This window comes from Ambystoma mexicanum, chromosome 14 (genome assembly GCF_040938575.1).
Source record: "Ambystoma mexicanum isolate Mex_15411 chromosome 14, UKY_AmexF1_1, whole genome shotgun sequence".
Lineage (NCBI taxonomy): Eukaryota > Metazoa > Chordata > Amphibia > Caudata > Ambystomatidae > Ambystoma > Ambystoma mexicanum.
In genome coordinates this window covers 230,400,384-230,423,857 of record NC_090940.1, presented here as the reverse complement: position 1 = coordinate 230,423,857, position 23,474 = coordinate 230,400,384, and positions in this window count along the sequence as shown.

Below are 23,474 nucleotides of genomic sequence, written 5' to 3'. Positions count from 1 at the left end.
GATTTTATATTTTGGGAAATTTGTTAGAGATTTGGCTATTGTAGAGACTGGAATTTTATGGCGTAAAATGTTAGAAGCAAAATCATGTGCACTAACTCTTGCTTTTATTAGGTTTTTAAAACTGTCATTTATACAAAAATAACACTTTTTAGTAGTGGGTAATTTGGGTGGTAGGGAAGGAAAACAATGGAATTTGTATATTTATTTTAGAGAATATTGTATGAATTATAAGAATACATGTGGACTGTGATCACATTCTTTTTTTCCTTCTTTTTGCTGTTGCTAATTTCTGTAATCGTCGTTATATTACAAAGTTTTGAATAAACGCAATGCAATTAAATAAATAAATACATAAATAAATAAATAAATAAATACATCTTGGTTTTTTAGTTGCCATGTCTATTTTATTACTATTATGGATTATACTGTAAATTGTCTGTGCTGCATACCTTTGTGAGAGTATGATTGGTGAATTTGAACGTGCATGTCTTTCAACCACTCATCGCAGACAAAGCAGTGTCTTGTGATTGGCATGAGGAGGTGAGTACAAGATAACTGAAGCTCCCCATTTCCTGCCAGTACAAGCAAGGTGCCTGTGTGAGTCACACCTCTTTACTAATAATGTGTGCACAATTGAGGAGTGATGGATGGAATTCTTCGGATAAATCATACCAACTGGAATTGCTCTAGGTAATCCTCCAGTGTACTGTTTTTCAACTTGCTGTGGCTTTACAGAAGGGGGCGGTGAGTAAACATCTGCATATTAGTCTAGCTCCTACCCCAAAACTTGGCAGTCCAGCCAGAACTGCTAATTCACATCCCTTTGGACAAGTTCACAAGCAACACCAGGCATGTTTCAGCCTCATTGGGCCTAATTGGTGAGGAGTAGCTTGGCGCTCTATACATGGCTAACTTGAGACACACATCTGGGCTTATCTCTCCTAATTAGGGTGGGTAACTTGTGCAAGTCAAAGAGTGATGGGCGGAAAGGTTTAACAAAATCATAAGCACCAGCATTGCTTTGTGCAACCCTGTTTTTTTTTTTTTAACTTGTTGTGCCATTAAAGAAGGGGGAAACCATATGCACATCAGAACTGTCTTCACTCCAAAAGAGCCAATGAAGACCAAACTGCTAGGTCACATCCCTTCTGCGTGAACTCACAAGCAGCAAAGACATGTCTCAGCCTCATTGGGTTTCATCACTGAGTTATTGGTCAGAACGTTATGCACAGTATGCTTTGGCCTACATCTGGGCATAATACCCCTATCATTTGTCACAAAGTGTACCTATTATCAACATATGAACACGAGAGACCAAGGGACGCCATCCTCACTGTTGAAATCAACTTCCTCATCAAGTTATTTTATTTAAAGAACCATCCTTTATTGAATATATTGCCATGTGTTCATGGAAAAGGAAGAGGTCACTTAACATGAATGGACAAAGAGGTGCTGCCGCTGTGAAGCCTGTCCACTCTCTTGCTGTTTTGACTACTGATTAACAAGATATTTGATCAAATGACACCACGATGAAAATGGCAGTCTATTTGCATGATAACATACAGCCTACATTGTGAAATGTATTTTACAAGTGTGCCAGCCCACAAGTACCCTCTCACAAACAGGCAACTGCAATTTTGAAATACCCTCTAACTATGTAGAGGGCAAAGCCACTCATAGCTTTGTAGACTTGGTTGAAATGTGACAGTAATCCCAATTATATCCCCCAATATGAGAAATATCCACACATTATAATATTTAATTGCTTAAATGTGGCTACACAATTTATCAATGCCAAGACAACAAGGACAGACAGGGTTTATTCCAGATATAAACAAATGCAAGGTCCATTAAAGAAATTATTCCCTGGCCCCATGTGATTGCTTCACAAATATACAACTGTTTCAGCAGTAATCCAGGCGATTCTGTCTTCGTCAGCAGCTATGTTCAATTCACAACTTGTACCATGTATGTTCTGTCCTTCTTACCAGCCTTGTAGTTCTGTGCACTGGTTCTTTATCCTGTTCGAATCAATCTTATGAATCAAGTGCACATCCCTCTGCAGGTGACCTCTTCTAACCTCAGCCTATTCTTCCCTATAGAAATCAACAATAAATAAATATATTATCATTATCTTCACTAAAGTAGATCGAAAATCGCCTTCTTGCAGAATTAGTTTGCAAACAACCAGAACGCTTAACCTAGACATAATTTCCGTACCCAGCATGGCTACAGAAGACAATGTAGGACGTGAATACCTTTTGTACAATCAAACGAGGAAGGCAGAAGTATATTAAAAAAAAGACAACTCTGTGGGTTTAGTGATAAAGTGAACGATCAGAAAAGGAAGACTTTCCACTGCATTTCAATTAAGGACATGTGGATAGGTATGAAGATAGATGATCTCACTAAAGAGTCACCGAGTGATCTAGGGTACAGAGTGACCCAACATTGTCCTATCATTCTAGAACTAAGGCTGGCCTCCAGGGGCATTCCTGGCTCCCTTGTGTCATTATCCTGCAATGGCGAAGAGGGAAACGAGTCACAGTTCTGTATGAGCGACTGTTAGTGTAATTATGAGTTGTACTGTGGAAGACACACTAAGAAAAATGGGCTATTGTGCTCTCTGCCAACCATCACGTTATGATGATAACTACCCCAGACAGAGATTGTGCAGTGCCAAAAATGAATCACAGGCAGTGTTTGCAAATCTATTATGAACAAGCTCAAGGGAGGGAATGCGAGCCCAGCCAAACAAACGTTCTTCCCAGTCAAGGTATCATATGGAAACAGTATCATTCCAGCTGTTCCCGAATTCCTTGCTTTCGCTGCAGATCCTTTGTAAGGGAACAGCCAATGTGACTGTCAAGCACTGCCAGAGATAGGGCTGCACAATGTTTACAGGTGGGTCACGTTTTTCAAAACCACTGACAATCCCAAACGCCCTATTTTCTGCTGCTTTTTAAATGCAGCTTTCACTCATTGCAACTTGCAGAGTCTCTGGGAGTCAGATACATGCATCCCGCGGCAGATGCTCCATTTCTCAAAATCTGCCACTTAATTCAACTGAACATATTACATTATGTGTCACTACAATTGTTCTGAAATTAGCAATGCTGTCAAAAGAGGCAGACTTTCCTTGTCCCTAACCTCGATTCGAACATGTTTCTTTTACTAAACCGTTCCTGTAATCCTTTCATTGATGGATAAACTGCACCTATAAAGTGAGCTCTAGCGAGGGCATGCTTTAGGTGCATGCCTGAAGCTCACTGAATTATCACTTCATAGGATTCAGGAAGGTTTACTAAGGAGTAAAACATAATAGTTTGAAGAGTGTCCAAGGTGCATCTAAAGTTATGTAAAATGTCTATTAACACCTTTGGGAAAGGTGGCAGACAATTATGTGGCCAGGAATGGGGGCTTTCGTAGACATTGAAACCCTGAGTTACCCCTTGGCTGCTGGTGCCTCTCTGGCTACACGCCATCATTTTTGCAACCCAATTCCCCCACATACACCCCTGTAGTCCCCTGAAATTCCTCCACACCGGCCTCCAAGGACCACTTACTGCCTTTGCATTCTCCACTCCCTCCACGTCATCATTCTCTTCGGCATGCCATAGCCCACCACTCAGGAAGCAAAAAAGGGGCTCATCCTTATGTTAAAGGAATTTGGTGGGCACTGTATGTGCAAAGCCATTTTCCCTTACAATTAGAGGAAATTAGCAACCCTAATTTGCAGTGGGGTGTCAATGATATTCGTGACTGTGGGCATAGGTTTAACAAGCCTGTAATAACCCTAATCCCGTGATGGAGATCATATACTTGCTCGGGGCTATCAGCTTGGGTTATCACGTCACTACTCGCTGGGTAAACAACACCGGCCATTTCCTGCTGCATGCTAGGAAATGACATCACTGAGCCAAAGACCCCTGTAATTAATATGGATTTCTAAATCTCATAGACCACACTATCTAGAACTGTGATCTTCACCTTCAAGATCCATCTCCTTATTCAGTCCTCTCCGATCCACCATGATTTCTGGCTGCCTGCTCACTCGCATAGACACATATACTGTAAGAAAATACAGTCATAACAATGCAAGCGTTCTTGCTCATGAACATAGAGATAGAAATTATTATAATTTACCTTAACCTGGATTTTTTCCTCTATTACTAGGAAATCGCTAAGCACTATGCTGCTCTCTATCTCGGGGAGATGATTCAATCCCAGGCAAGCTAGCCGGTTGTGCACACCACATAGACGAAACAAGCGCAAAACATTCCTTTTTATGGATACCAATGAACAGTTTCAAAACATGTGCACTATATGAATATGTGTTTTCCTTACTGCTGTGTTTAAGGGATGGGATTCCATAGCTCAGTGTTGCGGGGGACTTTTTCTGATGCATTTCTATGATTTTATATTTTGCTTTGGCAATCATACATTAACACCCCCTTTGCTGCTCCTACCTACCCTCCGATCTGTTGGAATATGTGGCTACCACCAGGTGTTGAGCCAAAATGTAAATGCTCCAATTTGACATTAAAGACACACTGACATTGGCCTAAAATCTAAGAAGACGGCTGACAATTAGGTGAAGGCATTGGATGTTGTCAGTAATGCGAGGCTGACAACTATTCGAAAAAAATCTTTCCAAATATGACATTTTATTTAAAAAGAAAATGCAGCAAAATGCCTCACTGTCCGTAATGTGTTGAGGAATTCCCTGCCCATTCTAAAAGCGAACACACTCTAATACAGGATAGCTGGCCTCACACTAAACAACAAACACATAAATAAAAGATATGGCAATTCAACAGAACATAAACAATCTGTACGTTTCCTAAATGACCTTCTGACGTCTTGGGTGATTTCTCTCCCCCAGGATTTAAAGTCACTTCATCACAATGTTCAACGATGGAAAGGAAATGTCTTAACTCTGTCCTTAAAGACGTAAAGTTAAAGCAGATGTTCATTAACAAAAGGTTCCAGTGGTAACAATATCCTCCTTTCACCAAAGGTCCCACTAGCAACAAATTTCATCCTTTTTCGTGAAGTTTTCCACTTTTCACTTCAGGCAAAATAGCCCCAATGGTAATCCTAGCTACAATGCTTTGTCCATCCCAATGGAAAAAGTGCCACAGTTCAAAAGAAAATGCAATATCTACAATGTTAACTATAACAGCCCCTCTTTCACACTCCTCTCTCTCCATGGGCCTGTGAGCGCCTGTTTGCAGGACCCGTTCGCCCCTTGCCTTGATTCTCCTGCAAAGTACCCCCCTTAAGGGTGGCCTCGTGTGTCCTCCATCCGGCATTCAGTTCATAGCCTTGCCTCAAGTTATCCTTTTTCCCCGTCCTCAGCACTGCTGTAGTGCGCATGGCCCCTCCTGCCTAACTCCTTACTTCGCTCGACCGAGTTACAGCACTCCAGCAGCCTTGTTTCTTACATTTCCACGCACCTTCTACGATTCATGCACACTGCAACCGTAGCCATCATGCACTGAAGCATTAACTTGCTACCAGACACTTTGCTGCCTGACTTATTACCGTAAGCATTTTATTGATTGTGCTGCCCACTCTGCATTAGCCTCCAACCTGCCCAACTCAGCCTGTAACTTGCTACTGCTACTGCTGTCAACAAAATCTAATCTGTGTGCTACTACTGAGGCCAGCAAAATCTAATCTGTGTGCTACTACTGAGGCCAGCAAAATCTAATCTGTGTGCTGCTATTGAGGCCAGGAACAGCTAGTTTGAGTGCTACTACTGACGTCAGCAAAATCTAATCTGTGTGCTACTACTGAGGTCAGCACAATCTAATCTGTGTGCTGCTACGGAGGCCAGCAAAATCTAATGTGTGTGCTACTACTGAGGTCAGCAAAATCTAATATGTGTGCTGCTACGGACGGCAGCAAAATCGAATCTGTGTGCTGCTACGGAGGCCATCAAAATCTAATCTGTGTGCTGCTACTGAGGCCAGCAAAGTCTAATCTGCGTGCTGCTAGTGAGGTCAGAAACAGCTAATCTGCGTGCTACTACTGAGGTAAACAAAATCTAATCTGTGTGCTACTACTGAGGTCAGCACAATCTAATCTGTGTGCTGCTACGGAGGCCAGCAAAATCTAATCTGTGTGCTACTACTGAGGTCAGCAAAATCTAATATGTGTGCTGCTACGGAGGCCAGCAAAATCGAATCTGTGTGCTGCTACGGAGGCCATCAACATCTAATCTGTGTGCTGCTACTGAGGCCAGCAAAGTCTAATCTGCGTGCTGCTAGTGAGGTCAGAAACAGCTAATCTGCGTGCTACTACTGAGGTAAACAAAATCGAATCTGTGTGCTACTACTGAGGTCAGCACAATCTAATCTGTGTGCTGCTACGGAGGCCAGCAAAATCTAATCTGTGTGCTGCTACGGAGGCCATCAAAATCTAATCTGTGTGCTGCTACGGAGGCCATCACAATCTAATCTGTGTGCTGCTACTGAGGCCAGCAAAGTCTGATCTGTGTGCTACTACTAAGGCCAGCAAAATCTAATCTGCGTGCTGCTACTGAGGCCAGCAAAATCTAATCTGCGCGCTTGTGCTGCTTGATAATTAGCTGCTCTGTGTAATTGTTAGGCTTCTTTCCTCTTTTTTAAAAAGTTAAATCTTGGTATTCTGAAACCACTGGATGTGTTTAAATTGTATGCCTTTTACCTTTATTTTAGAATGTTTACATTTTATGCCTTTTACCTTTTTTTAGAGAGTCAAATCTTGGTGTTCTTAAACTACTGGATGTATTTAAATGTTATGCCGTTTACCTTTATTTTTGAAAGCCAAATCTTTGTGCATTTTTAAATGGCTATTGTGATTATATAAGATAGGCTTTGTACCTCTATTCTGAAAGTCAAATCTGTCTGTTTGAATCTATGGAATGTGCCTTCATAGTTGTTCTCTCACTCTCTTGGATATTCATATCTGTGTGTGCTTGCAATTACTGGTCGCCTTCTAGGTTTTCCCTGTGTCGTCTTATCTCGCTTCCTGGTATCATGATTTCTGCTGTTTGTTGTAACCTAAACCCGATCCCTCCTGGCCACTTGATTTGTTGTTCTTTTGATTTTTCTTTGTCTGTCTTATTGCCAGGCTTTCTGGTGTGTTCATCGCACACTGTCTGTTATCCACCCCCTCGCCTCCATGGCGTTCTCTATCCCCCCTAACTACTCCAACTACTATGCTATCACCTATCCTACTGCTCCCTTGAAGCCTGAAAGGAAAAGGTCTAAGAAAACACTACTGGTTTCTAACTCAGGCATGCCTATCGCTGACACTTGCGTCAATGCTTCCTCCAGGCAGACCATCACTGACATCCTCTATGTCACCCCCTCTCCCGACGTGTGGACTCCCCATATGGTCTCAATCCTCTCCCCTTTCTCTTCTTGACCCATTAATGTTGGCACCAGATGGGAAGTATTCTTGGCAGGCTTCTCATCCTTTAGGTGTATCATTCATGTCTATCAGAATGGCACTGTCATGGTCAAGGGCTCTCAGCTCAACCTCCTACTTCTTGATCAGTGTCTTCCAGCCCTCATCAACTTCCTTCCTTGTCCTGCCATTCCTCCTTCTGTCACCCCCTAGTCCCTTTGCCGCCACCAATCGATGCACCATCCCCCTGTACCCCTCCTCGGAAAACCTTCAAAGGGGGCAATCAGCTTCACTTAGCCACTCTCAATGCTCATTCCGCCATTAAATTCTCTTCTAAAATCTCTCTTCCTTCTTGAAGATTGTGACCTTGATGTTCTCGCCCTCACTGAGATTTGGTTCAATGCAAGATCTTTCACTGCTCTTGACATTCTTCCTGAGGGCTACAAGATCCTCTCAAAGCACAGGCCCAACCAGTCTGGAGACGGAGGGGGCCCTGATCTTCCCTGATTGGGTGTCTGCTACCATTATACCCACTCAACTATATTCCTCCTTTGAATGCCTTGTCTGCAGGCTTGTTCTTTCTCCTACCCTCTCGCTTACTCTCACCACCATCTACAGGACCCCTGGCCCAGTCTCCCTCTTCTTTGGGCTAAACTCACCTCTACTCTCCTGACCTCTGCCTCCAAGCTTCTGCTCCTCAGATACTTCAACATTCATCTTGACACTTCTGATGGCGCCACTGTATTCTTCTGTTACCTCTGTGACACTTTCTCTCACCATTTTTCCCTCTGGTCCTACACACTCAGCCGGACACACCTTGGATGCACTCATCTCATCAGACATCCCTATCTTTAACCCTCTCACCACACTTCTCTCAAGTCTGCCCATGCTCTCCTCTCCTCTCACCTGGTGCTCTTGGGTTCCTTGGCTAGGCATCTGCCAGCACTGCCAGTCTCCATCACTGTCAATCGAACCATGACGCGAGTGTCAGTTTCTGATTTTGCTGCAACTTTCATCCCCCCTCTCATCCCTGTCATTGACTCTGCCACCAACACAGCCCTCGCTAATCTTCACTGCTCCATCTCCAACACCCTTGATATCCTTGCCCCTGTCATGAGGATCGGTATGAAGCCTGCCTCCAAGGGCAACAGCTGGTATGATTCCAACCTAGCCTCTCTGAAGCACATGTGCAGAGTTGCAGAGCAGAAGTGGCTGGCTTCAAACACATCCACTGACAACCCGGTTTGTTGCTTGCTCCAAAGGCATTACCGTATCTTCATCTGATCCAAGAAGAGGGCCCATATCCAAGCTCACATTGCTGGGTCCACCAGAAATACGGCTGAACGTTTCAAAATCGGTAAAGAACTGACCAATCCTACTGCAGTTTCCATGTCTCCTCTTCCATCCCAGGCCCTCTGTAGTGCACTGGCCTCCTATTTCACAACCAAAACCCAGGACATCCTGTCCTCACTCTCCTCCAACCCCCTCCCTACTCCTCCTCCTGCTCTCAAGCCTCCCTTGGCCCACTTCTCCCTCTTCCCCATACTCTCCTCTTTCTCCCCCATAGCACCGGATGAGGTCTCTAAAGCTGTCCACTCTATGAATGTCTCCTCCAAACAGGTGCTTCTCTGCTCCTCCAGAACTATCAAGGGCAACATTTCCTCTCTCACTCCTGCCTTTGCCAATTTATGCAACCATTCCTTTGCCACTGGCTTATTCCCACTTTCCCTCAAGCACTCCCTTGTGGACCCTCACCTAAAAAAGCTGTCAGCCTACCCCTCCTGCCCGGCTAACTACTGCCCTAACTCCATTACTCCCTTCCTGGGCAAACTCTTGGAGAAGTTGGTCATCTCCCAACTGACCCACCACAATGAATCTGTTGGCTGTCTCCTTGACCACCAGTCTGCCACCAGAGCATCTAAAGGCACGAAAACTGCTCTCCTGAACATACGAGTAGACCTGCTCTCAAACCTTGACTCCAATTCTCCTTCTGTACTCATCCTCCTTGATTTGTCCTCTACCTATGACACGGTCAATCATGCCACCCTCATAAAATGGATCCATGATACCCTTGGTATCACATACCTGGCACTGGACTAATTGACCTCCTTCTTATCTAATCCACACGCCCAGGTGCAAATCAACCCTTTTCTCTCCTCCAACTCACTCTCTAACAGCGGCATCCTTCAGGGCTATACCCTATCGCTGTGGCTGTTCAACATCTACCTTACCCCTCTGTCCCATTTGATTTTCTCATTTCCAATGTTGTGCTGATGACACTCAGCTCTCCTTCAAGCTTCCCTCCACTACCTCCTCTACCTCCTCTCTCATTCCTGACTGTCTGATTGCTATTCAGGCATGGTGAATGGCTAATGAACTCTGTCTTAATGCCACTAAGACTGAGATCCTTCTCATTGGGATCCCTGCTCCCTACTTCAATCCCACTCTCTCTCCACCCTCCTTGGGTCCCCCCTCACCATCCTGTGAGGCTAAAAACATTGGTGTCATCTTTGCCTCCTCTTTCTCCTTCTCCCCTCACATTATGGACTTTGCCAAGAAGGCCAACTTTCAACTTCCCCTCCTCAGAGGAATTCTCCCTTTCCTTATCTCTGGTTCTCTCTAGGCTGAGCTACTGCAAAAGCCTCTTCCTCAATCTGCCTCTTTCCTTTCTTCACTCCTTCAACTAATCCAGAATAAGACTGCAAGACGTATCCTTGCCCTCAAGCCCAGGTATCGCATCTATCCAGCCCTAAAATTTGGTGGCTGCAAGGATCACATTCAAGACCCTCTGCATCATCCACAAGGCTTTCTGGAGCCTGGGACCCCGCTACATCCAACTCCCTCTCCCTAAATATCTCCCTGCTAGAGCCCTTTGGTCCTCTAGCTCCAACTCTCTACAGATCAGATGTTTTTCCAAGCAGAGAGTAGGGGTAGATCTCTCTCGTTTGCAAGTGCCTCCCTTTGGAATGGCCTCCCTTCCCCTCCCAGACTTGAGCCAGACCTCCTTAAGTTCCGGAAGCTTCTCAAGACTCTGCTCTTCTCTACTTCCTTCCCTCTCGCCCTCCCTTGCTAATTCCCCCTCCTGCTGCTGCGACTGGAGGCCTGGTCCCTTATGAGTCTTACAGGGCACCAGGCCCTCCTTGACCAGTCTATACCAACACCCCCCCAAACCAGCACTGCTCTTCTGGGCCCCCTTCCCTAAATAGGCTGGTGAGTTGGTCATCCCTCCTGATTCTGGTCCACCGCCCGTCCTCGCACTTAGAGGGTGATCCTCCTCCGCCATCCCCTGGCACTTGCCCCCTGGTTTGCAACTGGGCCCTTCTTCCTTCTTCCCCACCCCCTTGCATCTTTATACCCCTCCCCATTTCCCTTCCCCTTGCACTACTTGTTGCTGCACTTGCACAATCCTAATGTCACAAAGTCTAGTAGGACTGTTATTGTGGTTTATGTCCCATGTCCCTACCCCTTTTTTATCTTGTGGCACCTGGAAACACCATTTTACTGTACAGTGTGCCTTATAAATAATAAATACATTAATAATTAAATTCCTTGAAATATGGTTTCAACAGCCAACATGGTATATTTATCAGGGTGACCTCTTAATACTGCTACTTCTACTTCAACAACTTTATTTCTTCTTATTTTATCATAAGAACAGTGCATTTTGTCACACTGCAGTTCACCTTTGTTTCGACAACTGCAATGTATCATCTACTGACAACCAAATGTACATTGAGAGTTTCAATAGTTTGGACGAGTGCCACAACTTCAATGAGTTTTAGACAGACTTTGACAAGATAGCTTTGACAATGCTTCAACCTCTTCAGGTAGGCGAGGCACTCTTCCTTCAAGGCACTCTTCCTTCAAACTGTTTTCTTCAAAGGGGCAGCCTCTTAGCCTCTATTGTCTTACTGTCAACAATGGTAACCTGTGTTTGCCTTCAGGGCTCCCTTATCTCTGGCCTCCACAGTCCTAAGCATTACAGGTTAAGTCTACTTCAAAATTGTTCTTTACAAACAGCCGATGCCTCTTCACCAACTTTAACTGTACCTTTCTGCCAGCTTTCAGCCCAACAATTACCCAGAAGCCTTGGTGCCACTCTAGCCTCAGGTAACAGCAGGGGTCAAGTCCTAAAAATTAAATTGGGGGGACTCATCAACAAACACAATGGGCCTCATTAGTAAGGGATTACTGGCACCGGTAAGGGCAACAGTGCCGGTAATCCCTTACCTCTCTACTACGAGTTCCCTTTGCGGGTCCTTCCTTAACGCCTGGTTTTTGCAGGCGTTAAGGACGGGACCTGCAAAGGGACTCTAGAGCTAATAACGGTACTGCAATTTGCAGTACCGTTATTAGCTCCTTCCCCATTCCCATTGAGCCCTATAGGGGCTCAAATGGGAATGGGGAATGGCCCTGGTGAATGGGGAATTACCGGTCCCTCGGAGCTCGGAATGGACCGGTAATTGCTCCATTCATCAGGGCGGAGTCGGAAGGGTTTTGGAGGCAGCCATGGGGCTAATAGCTCCATGGCTACCTCCAACCTCGTAATGAGGCCCAATGAGATGGAACGTTGATAGAAATTAGCACATCAAGGTGAAATATGCACATTTCATTAAATTGGGTTTTCATAACTACCCAAATTGCACAGGACGGATAGCATTTGTCGTTCATAAAATCAACACACACACAAAATCAAGAGTGGTTATTTAATTATAGTAGTGTTTTTGAAAATATTAAAAGGTGTGCATGTTTTAAACTCCATGAACCAATACACATGTTTTCCCTGGGACTTGAGCTACCGAAATGGGACATTTCACTTTACTTGTTTGTTATTTGTTGTCAGGTTATATAGTGCAGTGGTGAAGTGTCCAGCCTACAAATCTGATGCCTGTGGTTTGATCCCTGAGTTTGGCTTTAATTCATAAATTCAAAGAGGACCTTCAATGTTTCTCATTTTAGCCTGGTGGGGGACTGAGTCCAACCACTGAAAAAAGTTGGTGGACTCCGTTCCCCCACGTGTACCCTCGACTTGAGCACTGGGTAACAGTTGTATACTTGTTGGTTTATGCCAATGAACTGTTAGTTACTTCACAGTATTGCTAGATTGTTTTAAACTCTGAGAAGGGTTCAGCTTCACAATTAATGTGGGGTACCTCTTGCCTTCATGCAATGCTTGTTCTCTTCTTCAGTCTTTTGTACTCTTGAGAATGCAAATTATGTCACTTGTTTATAAGGTATACAGTTCAGTCTTTCAGTAGAAACCACAATTGGAAACATGCAACCACTCGTTGATGTAGTTTTCCCACGATAAAAATTGTAACTTTGAAATGTTCACCATTAAATGTTCTTCAATGGTCTTTGCAACATTCCCTTTTCTTAACTAGGAACACGCGACCACTCCTTGAACATTAATAGGCTTTCGTTAAAGGAACAATGGTCTGTAACAGCGTTAGCTTTCTGTGCAAGCAATAAGCTATTCTTCAATCCCTTGACTGGATCGCCCAACACAACTGCCCTCTCATAATCACAGCCAACTCACTGACTCCTTGGTCGGACCACCACATTATACACTTTAAAATCCCTACTGCCAGAAACAAACATATCCCAGCGCCACACATGCCACGCACCATCGCCAGAAGCTCTAGGCAACTCACCAAAGAAAATCTCATGCCCCACCTAGCAGGACTCGCCTTCAGACCCCCGTTCTCACCTGATCCAGAAATCCTGGCTCTCACCAACAACAAAGCCATCAAGGCAGCAGTTGAAGATATCGCACCACTGAAACTACGTAAAGCCAAACATACAGGAAACACCAATGCCTGGTTTACCACTGACCTCTTGGCATTGTGAACCAGGAAACGTGCAGCACTAACACTATGGCAATCCACCCAAACTGATAAAGCAAAACTTGGCTCCCAAAGTATTTCCAAAGAATACAAACAAGCCATCATTAGAGCTAAAGCCACCTCCTTTGAATCCAGAATCCAAGAAGCGCAATCCCACACCAAAGAGATATTCTGCATCTTTAGGGACCTAGAAACCCCCACACCCGCACCACAAAACTTTAACAAAGACAAAACTTGGTGTGAAGGAATCCAATCAGCCATGCTTAATAAAATAAACACACTCCAAACCAAAATTGAATCATCCAGACAAACATTAAAGACCACACCACCCCCAACACTTGCACCACCATCACCCAGGGACGCCTGCACTCCCTTCTCCTTCAACAAAATTGAAGAAAAGGACATGATTAATATCATGAAATCCATTAAGCCATCCAAGTGCAAAGGAGACACATGCCCAGCCAGTATCGTCAAAGAATGCGCCAGCACACTCGCACCCTTCCTTACAGCTTTTTTTAATGCTTCATTTTCCACTGGCAAAGTCCCCACCTGCCTCATTGAAGACAACAAACTCCTTGAGGTACACCAATCAGGCTTTCGCCCAGGACATGGGACAGAAACCGCGTTACTGGACCTAAAAAAACAGAAGGATGGGGCTAGGGACGCTGGCAAACCGGCTCTCCTCCTCCTCCTAGATCTCTCAGCAGCATTTGACCTTGTTGATCACAAGGTCTTATGCCACCACCTAACCAACACAGCCAAATTCTCACCAGAAGCCACCGCCTGGATATCATCCTTCCTGCAAGGAAGAACCATGCAAGACTTCTGAGACTCTACCTCGGCCTCACACACCATCATTCTGTGCAGTGTACGGCAAGGGTCCTGCATCTCACCCACCCCCTACAACATTTTTATGTGCCCCCTCTTCTTCATTCTAGACGCACTGGGTATCTCGTATACTAATTACGCCGACGATACCCAGATCCTCCTTACCCTAACAGGAGACTATAACACCGACTCCATGACCCTAAATGACATTTATAACACAATCCAAGCCTAGATGGCTGTAAATGGACTATGCCTGAACTCAGACACAAGTAAGGTACTCCTAGTTGGCACCAGCGAAGCACTCTGGAACCTAGACCCTAAGTTCAGCCACTTTAGCATCAACAATATCAGAATCCCAGTTGCCAGCGCAGTAAAAACTTTTGCCGTTTACCTTGACTCTAAACTATCAATGACCAGGCATGTCAGTGCTATCCCTTCTGTGACAGCCTACCACGCTAAACTCATGACAGCAGCCAGACCATTCCTATCTAAAGAAAACTCCATAACCATTGCACAAGCTATCACTGGATCAAGATTGGACTACTGTAATGTCCTCTTCTTAGGAACCTCCACAAAAACTTGGCTAAACTACAGATCTTTCAAAATAATGCCCTACAAGCAGCCCTAGGCATCCCAAAGAGAGAGTTATGTTCAAAGCCCTTGCACTGACACACAAAGGAATTCACCAAAACGCTCCCACCTACCTCTCTGAAAAAGTCCACCCTATCTTCACAACCAGACCTACTAGAACACCTTAAGCGAACATGCTCACAGTGCCCAAATTTAAGAGAGCTCGAGCTGGTGGCACCATCTTCCCCTACCTAGTAGCTACACAATGGAACGCCCTGCCACCCACACTCCGAGGTGAAAGCTCACACCTAGTTTTCAGAAAGGTTGCCAAAACACTACTTTTCATATAACCACGCCACACCTCAGCTACCTAACCTACACCTGCCTAAATGCATAATGTAATGTACTGTTTCACCTAAATGCAGAATGTATTGTACTGTTCCTGTAACTGAGTGTAACTACTAGTAACAGCACCGCGATGCCTAGGGGCTGCCTTGTGCGCTCTACAAATGTAAAATACATAAATAAATATGCATGTTTTACAGTTCCATTGTTTAAAGAATCTTTAATACAGCGGCCCACTTCTACTCGCTGAATATCTTATCCAAATTGCAAAGGAGCTAGTTACTGTTACCTGCAAAGCTCACTCAGTGTTTTAGAACTCTGTACTTCACTGACCGGCTTCTGGAGTGTTTACTCTGTGGGTAGCACTGCTTTCGCTACTTCTCCTAAAACTTCTACTACTACTGACTCACTAGGGACCCACACCCTTCTCCTGAACAGGTATGTCCGGTCAGGCCACATGTCTTGGGAGTTTCCTCTACTCATGAGACCCTCGACTTGGCAATTACTTCTTGCCTCAGTGTTCGACATGCCAACAGCTCGGCCGCCACAGCAATTAAGCTCAGATGGGGAAAACTGTTTCTACAGTACATCATCTGCTGTGCAGCCTCTGCATTTCAGAGTTTGGGAGGACAGGACTCTCTGATGAAATCTGCTGTCTCTTCGTTGCAGCGTCCCTCTTGTGCTCCACTTCTGCTTGGTTTGCCAGTCTTGCGTCTTCCTTCTTCTTCCACTGCCACAGCCTGCACCCCAGCCAATGTTCCAGCTCCATCCACTCCTTCCTCCTTCCTCACCCTGAGAGGGCCTTTTATGCCTCCCAGGTTCAGTAATAATTTTCAGGTGTGGGCTATTAGCCCCAATTGTCTGACTACTGCAATGGCTACTAAGCTTAATTGCATGACTTTGACAACTGCATGCCTTCTCAGCCATCTTCCCCATCTCAGTCCCTTTAGGATTCTGGAACTTGTAGCTTTTACCCCCATAAAGTTAGATTTGAGCATATTTTAATTATTTTTAAGGGTAGGTATAATTCCCTTAAAATGATTAAGATTATTAAGCTAATCTTCTATGAAGATTAGCCTTTACAGTGGAAGCTAGTTTATTAAAGATAACACTTCCACATTCCTTATAGTGTACCCTTGGGTTTGAGGAAGGTGTTTAGTTTCGGATACCAAAAATGATCTTTCTTTTGGTAAAGTTTGCTCAGATTTTAAAACATTAAGGTCCACAACTCGAGATCTAACATGAGAGTTAGGGGCATTAAAATGGCAATAAGCCATTACCTCTTTAGGTACCTTGGGAAGATACTTCCTTCCAGAGGAAAAATACTGTGTCTCATCCCACGGAATCTCCTCACCACCCAGGTGATCCTCCTGCATCACACCACCCCCAGGGTTAGGATCAAGAAATGTCTGACTTCCCCTAGCCACCAGGGAGGAGACTATAGGAAGGGTTTCAGTGAAGGATCTGAAAGGTTTCTTCACAACATTTGTCTTCAAAAACTAAAAGGACACAGCTTTATTAAAAAAACAAAAGTTTCCCAAGGACAACAGGAATATTTACAGAAATGGTAAAGATATCAGGTCCAAGCTTTGAAACCTATAAGTGGATAGATAGACCAAAAGAGGGGCACGCTACCAAAGTGTGTTTTGTGTCAACACTAAATGTGGTCACCACCAGGCAGCCCTAAACGATAAAGAAGGTGCTTGTTTAGCCAATTGTGTTAGTTCTTTTTGTGTTTAGAGGCGATTAGGGTTCCATGTGGATCATTGGGAGTAGAGAAAGGGAGGGATCTAGAATTTGAACTAGAGGAAGGATGGTGGAAAGAGAGGAGAGGAAGAGGTAATGGTGATGATTGCAGGCTCTTGATAAATAACTTATACAAATAAACATATAAACTTACCTTCTTGCATCCTTATTCGAAGGGGAAGCACCCCACTACATTTTGGCAATGAGGGAGGCTTCAGCCCGAACATACGATAATCGGCCCATGACTGGATTCCCCTTCCAACTTGAACCAGCAGAGACAAAGGGATCGGAGTGTCAAGTGCATAGTGCATGTACTACCGAAGCATGGTCGTGTGCTAAAACCAAGATTTGGTGGTGAGATGCACTTGCACCGAGCGTGCATGCAGCAAGTTGCTGGGGAGACAAGAGAAAGCATCACACATTCACAGAGAGGACGCTAGAGGGAAGGACTTCATCACATGAAAAAGGAAGGACTGAGTGGCATCGAGCTTCATGTTTACCTGGCAACATAAGGCTGTACATTGACTATTTAGTGTCAGGAAACATAAAGTTACTGAAATAATTATATAAAGAATAAACAACATAAAAATGTCAGGCTTGACACATGCATATAAGTAAGTAGAGGGGAAAAATTAAATGAATAAATAATGAAGACTGGTAGAACATGCAAGGAACAACAGTTTCTTGACAATTCCCGGGCGACCCTACATTCAATGGAATGAGTGCAAAGAATACTGGAGGAACTACCTGAAACCACTAGAACATGAAAACCTCACTGCAGAGAAAAGGAAGTCACTGTTACTGCATGTACTGGGACCAGGAGGTGAGCGGAAGTATAGAGAATTACTGTTAGAGTTAGAGGCTGGGGATGTAGATGCACATGAAAATGCTATAAGACAAATTAACAAAGACTACTCACCAGAGACTAATGTAGCAATCAACAGGTTTAATTTCTATTAAAAGGCACAAAAGGAAGATGAATCGATAGAAGAGTATGTTTCACTTCTCAAGAATCTAGCTTTGTCACGTCGTTTCAGAGTTGGTATAACCACAGAGGAATTAATAAGAGACCAGATAATGATACACGGAAGGACTCCTCTGTTATGTTATGTTATGATATGATATGATATGGCATTTATAACAGGCCTATACACAAGTGTTTCAAGGCACGACAAGGCAAGGGTGGGGGAACAGAGGGAAGACAGACAATGATCCTACTAGGCCAGGTGTAATTTAGATCGCACAAGTGCATGGGAGGGGGAAGTGGGAAAGTGCGGGGGAGAAGGGGAGGGGACAGTGCAGTAAATAATAGAATAAATAACAGTAAGTAAAAGTACGGCGAGCAGGTGGAAAGTGCAGGGATAAGTGCAGAAAAAAGGTGTCTGGTGCTGGTAGTGGGACTGCAGGGTTCAGAAACACTCCCCAAGTGCAGGGGCTGCCGGGAAGGCAGTGCATGTGTGCGACTGGCGGGTGAGGGGACCTGGGCCAGAGATCAGAAGGTGGCCAGGTAACCAGCACAGTTTCAGTTTCGTTCAGAAAGTTAGCAGGGGAGAGGAGGAGAAAAAGCATAAGCAAAGAGAAAGGTTTTGAGGTGCTTCCGGAAAGTAAGATGATTCTCCTCAGGTTTCAGGGAGACAGGGAGGCTGTTCCAGAGGGAGGCCCCAGCCGAAGAAATAGATCTACAGCCAACTCGTTGCTTGGAGAAGCAACTGACCCTGAGGGAGTTGGAGGCGGATGAGCGAAGAACTCGAGAAGGAAGATATTTAGGAATAGAGAATTTAAGGTATTGAGGTCCCAGGCCCCAGAAGTCCTTGTGGACAATGCAGAGGGTTTTGAACTTAACCCTGGCAGCCACTGGGAGCCAGTGCAGAGATTTCAGTCCTGGAGAGATACGATCCCTGGGCTTGAGGCCAAGGACAAGTCTTGCAGTCCTGTTCTGGATGAGTTGCAGAGGGCGGAGGGTAGCAGCAGGCAGATTTAGAAAGAGGCTGCTGCAGTAGTCCAGCCTGGAGAGAACCAGAGCTCTGGAGACAGTGAGCTTCTGGAGGAAGGAGAGGAAAGGAAGAATACCTCTGAGGAGGTGCAGCTGGTAGTGTGACTTCTTAGAGAAGTCAGAGATGTGAGGAGAGAAGGAGAGTGTGGAGTCGAAGATGACTCCGATGTTCTTAGCCTCGCAGATGGGAGCAGGAAGAGGGGCAAGAGAGGCTGGCCAGAGAGTGGCAGGAAAGGCGGGAGCAGGTGTGCCGATGAGGAGAATCTATGGAATCTATGGATGTGCAGTGACCCCTCGCTACAAGATACCATTGCAATTGCGAAAAAGATCAAACACACTGAACTATGTTCAAAAAAGTGAAAGATAAAGTAAAAAAAAACACTTTTGGGAGGACAGAGCCTGATAAGGATTTTTAAATGGATCCCAAGTGAGCGTGAATCTCATACAAAAAAAGAAAGAGACAAACAAATCATCTTTTGATAAAGAAGAGAAAATGAAAAAAAAACAAAGCACAAGATAAGGTCTGCAAGAAGTAGGGACGAAAATGGACCTACAAAGGAGAAATAGAGAAACAAAAATGTTTTAGATGCAGTAGATTTGGCCATCATACAAACTTGAACAATTGCCTGGTTCGGGGACAAGCATGTGCTTTAGGTAAAATGTGAGGATATTTTGCTGTGGCATGCAGGAATAAACAGAGAGTTTCAGTGGCACAAGAAGAATTAGAATCTGAGGATGAACATGTGGTGGCAGTTCAAGGTGAGATAGAAGAGAAAGAAGATGAGCAAGCATGCAAACAACCATTAAGATGTCCAGGTTGTGAGATTTTCATCGAAAATTGGAGATTGAAAGTGGTGGTAGGCATGTGTTCATGGTACACTATTATAATGAGGAACAAATGGGAAGAATTGAAAAGTAAATATCTTACTGCAAAGGTATCTGAATCCGACTTTAAAAAATCCATGATCGAAGATTGTGATAATTGGTTGGATACATAGCACGATTGAATTCAAAGACACAATGGCAAGAGTTAAGATATATTTTGAAAAAAAGGTATTAAATATGCTTGGATGAAAGAATCAAGCAACATTGAAGATACCACTGGATACTTGCAGAGCTGAACCAGTATTGTGTGTGATTCCACGAAGAAATGCAAATAAGTTAAAAGACACCATCACTTGTAATGAGTTAGCAGAAATATTTCAAGAAGAAATAGGGTTACTGAAAGGGTATGCTACGGGATAATATTAAAGCCAGGTGCAGTAACTGTGATCGCAAAAAGTCAATAACTATACCATTTGCACTGACAAGAAAATTGGAAGAGGAAGTAGAGAGACTGGAAAGGAAGAACCTAATCAAGAAGGTTGAGTAAGCCCAATGGATGAGCGCCATAGACGTGGAAATGAAGAAGAATGACAAAGTAAGGATTTGTGTAGATTTGAGAGACATGAATAAGAGCATATAGGTTGATACATTTCAGAAATGTTGAACTGCATAAAGGGGACAGACCTATTTACAACTTTGGATTTGTCAGGTACTTATCATCAGATCATGCTGGTGGAGGACTACAGAGATGTAACAGCTTTCATAACACTGTTTGGATTGTTTCACTATCACAGAATACTCTTTTTGTTGGCATCAGGATCAGCATTGTTTCAGAGAGTGATGCCATCGGTGTTGAAGGGTTTGGAAGCAACTACGGTATATCAAGAAGATATTATAATATTTGGGAGTGATGAGCATGATTGTAGGCTCAGAGATTAAGAGAAAAATGATTGAGAGTTAAAGAGAGCAAGTGTAAATCCAAAGAGAATGAGGTTGAATATGTGGGTCATTTGTTGAGTTCTAGGGGATACAAGGTATAAGTGCATGTGATGGAGGCAATAAGAATTTCCCCAATCCTACAAATAAGGATGAGGTCAGATCCTTCTTGGGACTGGCTGAATATTACAATAAATTCATAAGGAATTTTGCAAGTTTAACAGAGACCATTAGAAAGTTGTTAAAGAGAGAGAGAGCATATTTAGTTGGATATCAGAATGTGAAATAGCAAAGAAAATGATTAAGGAGGGGATTTGCGGTATGTCGAGTCTTCTAGGATTCGAAGTAGTCAATGAAACTAAAATTACAGTTGAAGCCAGTGACATTGACTTGGGGGGCAGTGATTTCCCAAATTAAAGATGGAACAGAGAGGACAATATGCCATGAGTATCAGAAACCAAAACAAGATATTTGGTAATTGAGAGGGAGAGCTGTTAGGTGTGCCTTTGGGGAGTGAATCATTTTTGCAAGTACCTGTGGGGTAGAAGATTCATAATTCACACAGACCACCAAGCATTGGTAGAGTTACTTACTGTGAAAGTGATATGCAGATGAAAGCCACGTTTGGCAAGGTTGAGAATCAAGCTACAACACCATGACTATGAAGTAAAATATGTGCTAGGAGTGAATGACCTTTCTTTCCCATTTGCCAATGATCAAAGAGGAGATTGTTAGAGTGGTTGATGATGAAGTTGAATTAGTACCAATTATTCTTGATACCCTAAAGAAAGAGCTCTAGAAGAAGAATTGAGGGTCAATTATATTTTACAAAGAGTGGTGAATTTCACAATGGCAGGCTGGCCAGTGAAAGCAGAAATAGGGCAAGAATTATTACCATTTTGGGAAGTCAAGAAAGAACTATCTTTAGAAGAAAATCTGTTAGTAAGAAGGTCAACATTAATACCCCCTGAACGTCATAGAGAATAATTGATAACAATGGCAGATCAAGGACATCCTGGAGTCACATGAACCAAATAAAAACTCAGTGAGGGGTATTGGTGGCTTGGGGTGAATGTGAGGGCCGAAAAACTGGTATGAACTATTGGCCATGTCAAATTATAAGTATTGTAGGGTGAGAAGTGCAGATATCATATCAATGTCATGTACAGTTGAAGCTGGGAGCAAGTTGGAATAGACATAATAGGACCATACAATATGCTTAAGTCAGGTATGAGATTAACTATTGTGATGGTTGATTATCATTCAAAGTGGATTGAGGCAATGTTTGTATGAATGTTGGACAATAATGAGGTGATAAAGTTAATGGAACACATTTTTCGGAAGGGAAGGTTATCCAAAGAAAATAATCTGTGACAATGGTGTACAATTTAAAAGCACTCAGAAAAAAGAATACATACAGAGAGTGTAGATTGGTTAGAGGTTTTCCATGAATTATCAACCCCCAAACTATGGGTTAGTAGAAGGATATAACAGGGTAATTAGAGAAACTATAGAACAGGCTATCAGGAAAAATGTAGAACGAGAAGACATTTATTCAGAAAGATTGTGAAGTATCAGGACGTGATGTCTATAAATAACAGCAGTGGTGAGTCACCTTTTAAGATGGTGAGAGGAAGAGACCTCAATACTATGTTGAATGCTGCATTGGTTTTTCAAGTGCAAAGAGAATTCACATAAACAAGTGGAACAAAAAGGAGTTGGTCATGGAAGCAAAAGAGAAGTATTGCCTGAAATGTGGTTTCACAAAGGAGATTGGGTGAGGATTAAAAAGGGAGTTGTGCCACATGAGGGAGGTTCAAAGTACTCAGATTCTGTCAGGATTAGGTCAACATTTACCAATGCAGTCAGAATAGAGGGTGGTTCTATTTGGAATTTTGATAGATTGAGTAGGTGGAATGATGATCTTTTTCCAGAAAACATAGGTAGGAAAGGCAAGAGATCAAGGGTATTGATAGATACAGAAGGAGAGATAGTGAATGGATGAGAGTTTAATGGAGGATTGAATTATCAGTTGGAAAGTACTGAACAAAGTGAGTAAGGAGAATTAATTGAAGACAAAAGAATAACAAAAAGAATCAGGGCATCTCCGGTGTGGTGTAAGGATTATGTCATGAGATAAAACGTAGGACAAAAGTGATTTATCACTAACCAATGTACTTTAATTCCAAATTAGTTGTAGCTTCACACTTTTGTTTATGTTTGATGTGTTGTTTGTTTTTCTAATTTCACAGTTTGGAGGGAGAGGTGTGTGCTTTGTTTAGAGATGGCTAGAGTCCATGTGGAATCATTGGTAGTAGAGAATGTGAGTGATCTAGAATACAAACTAGAGGAAGGACAATTGAGAGACAGGGGAGCATGAGGTGACTTTGACGACTGCAGGCGCTTGATAAAGAACTTATACAAATATACATAGAAACACACTTGCCTGCATCCTGGTTCCTTATTCAGAGGGGAAGCGCCCCACTAAATTTCATCACTGCAGCAGTTCTTACATATCATTAGGCCCATCCATCCATGCGACTAAAGGTATGACGTAGTCCCAATGTAAATGTGTTATGCTCTCTTCAATGCCAGTCCCACCAAATGCTGCTCAATAAGTGAACTGTACTTCTATTGAGAATGTCTCTTACATGCTTTCCACCATAGAACTTACAGCCTCAATAGCAGACCTTATCCTTTCACCCATCGTCCAGCATTTCCTGATCTCATTGATTCAGATCTTAGCAATATCCCCCAGGCCTATTGCATCGCATTGGTTTTTGCTTCATGCTTTAAGCATGGAGTGATCGGTGCTTTCCTGAAAAAGCAGGACTGCATCCTCACTTGCCCGGGAGCTATAGACCCATCGCCATCTTCCCTCATATTTGTCCCCATCTGGTTGAGCAAACAACGAGCACACTCTCCACATGCCAAAACAGACAGACAAGTAAGAGTATAATTATGTCATCTATGATGAACTACACTAG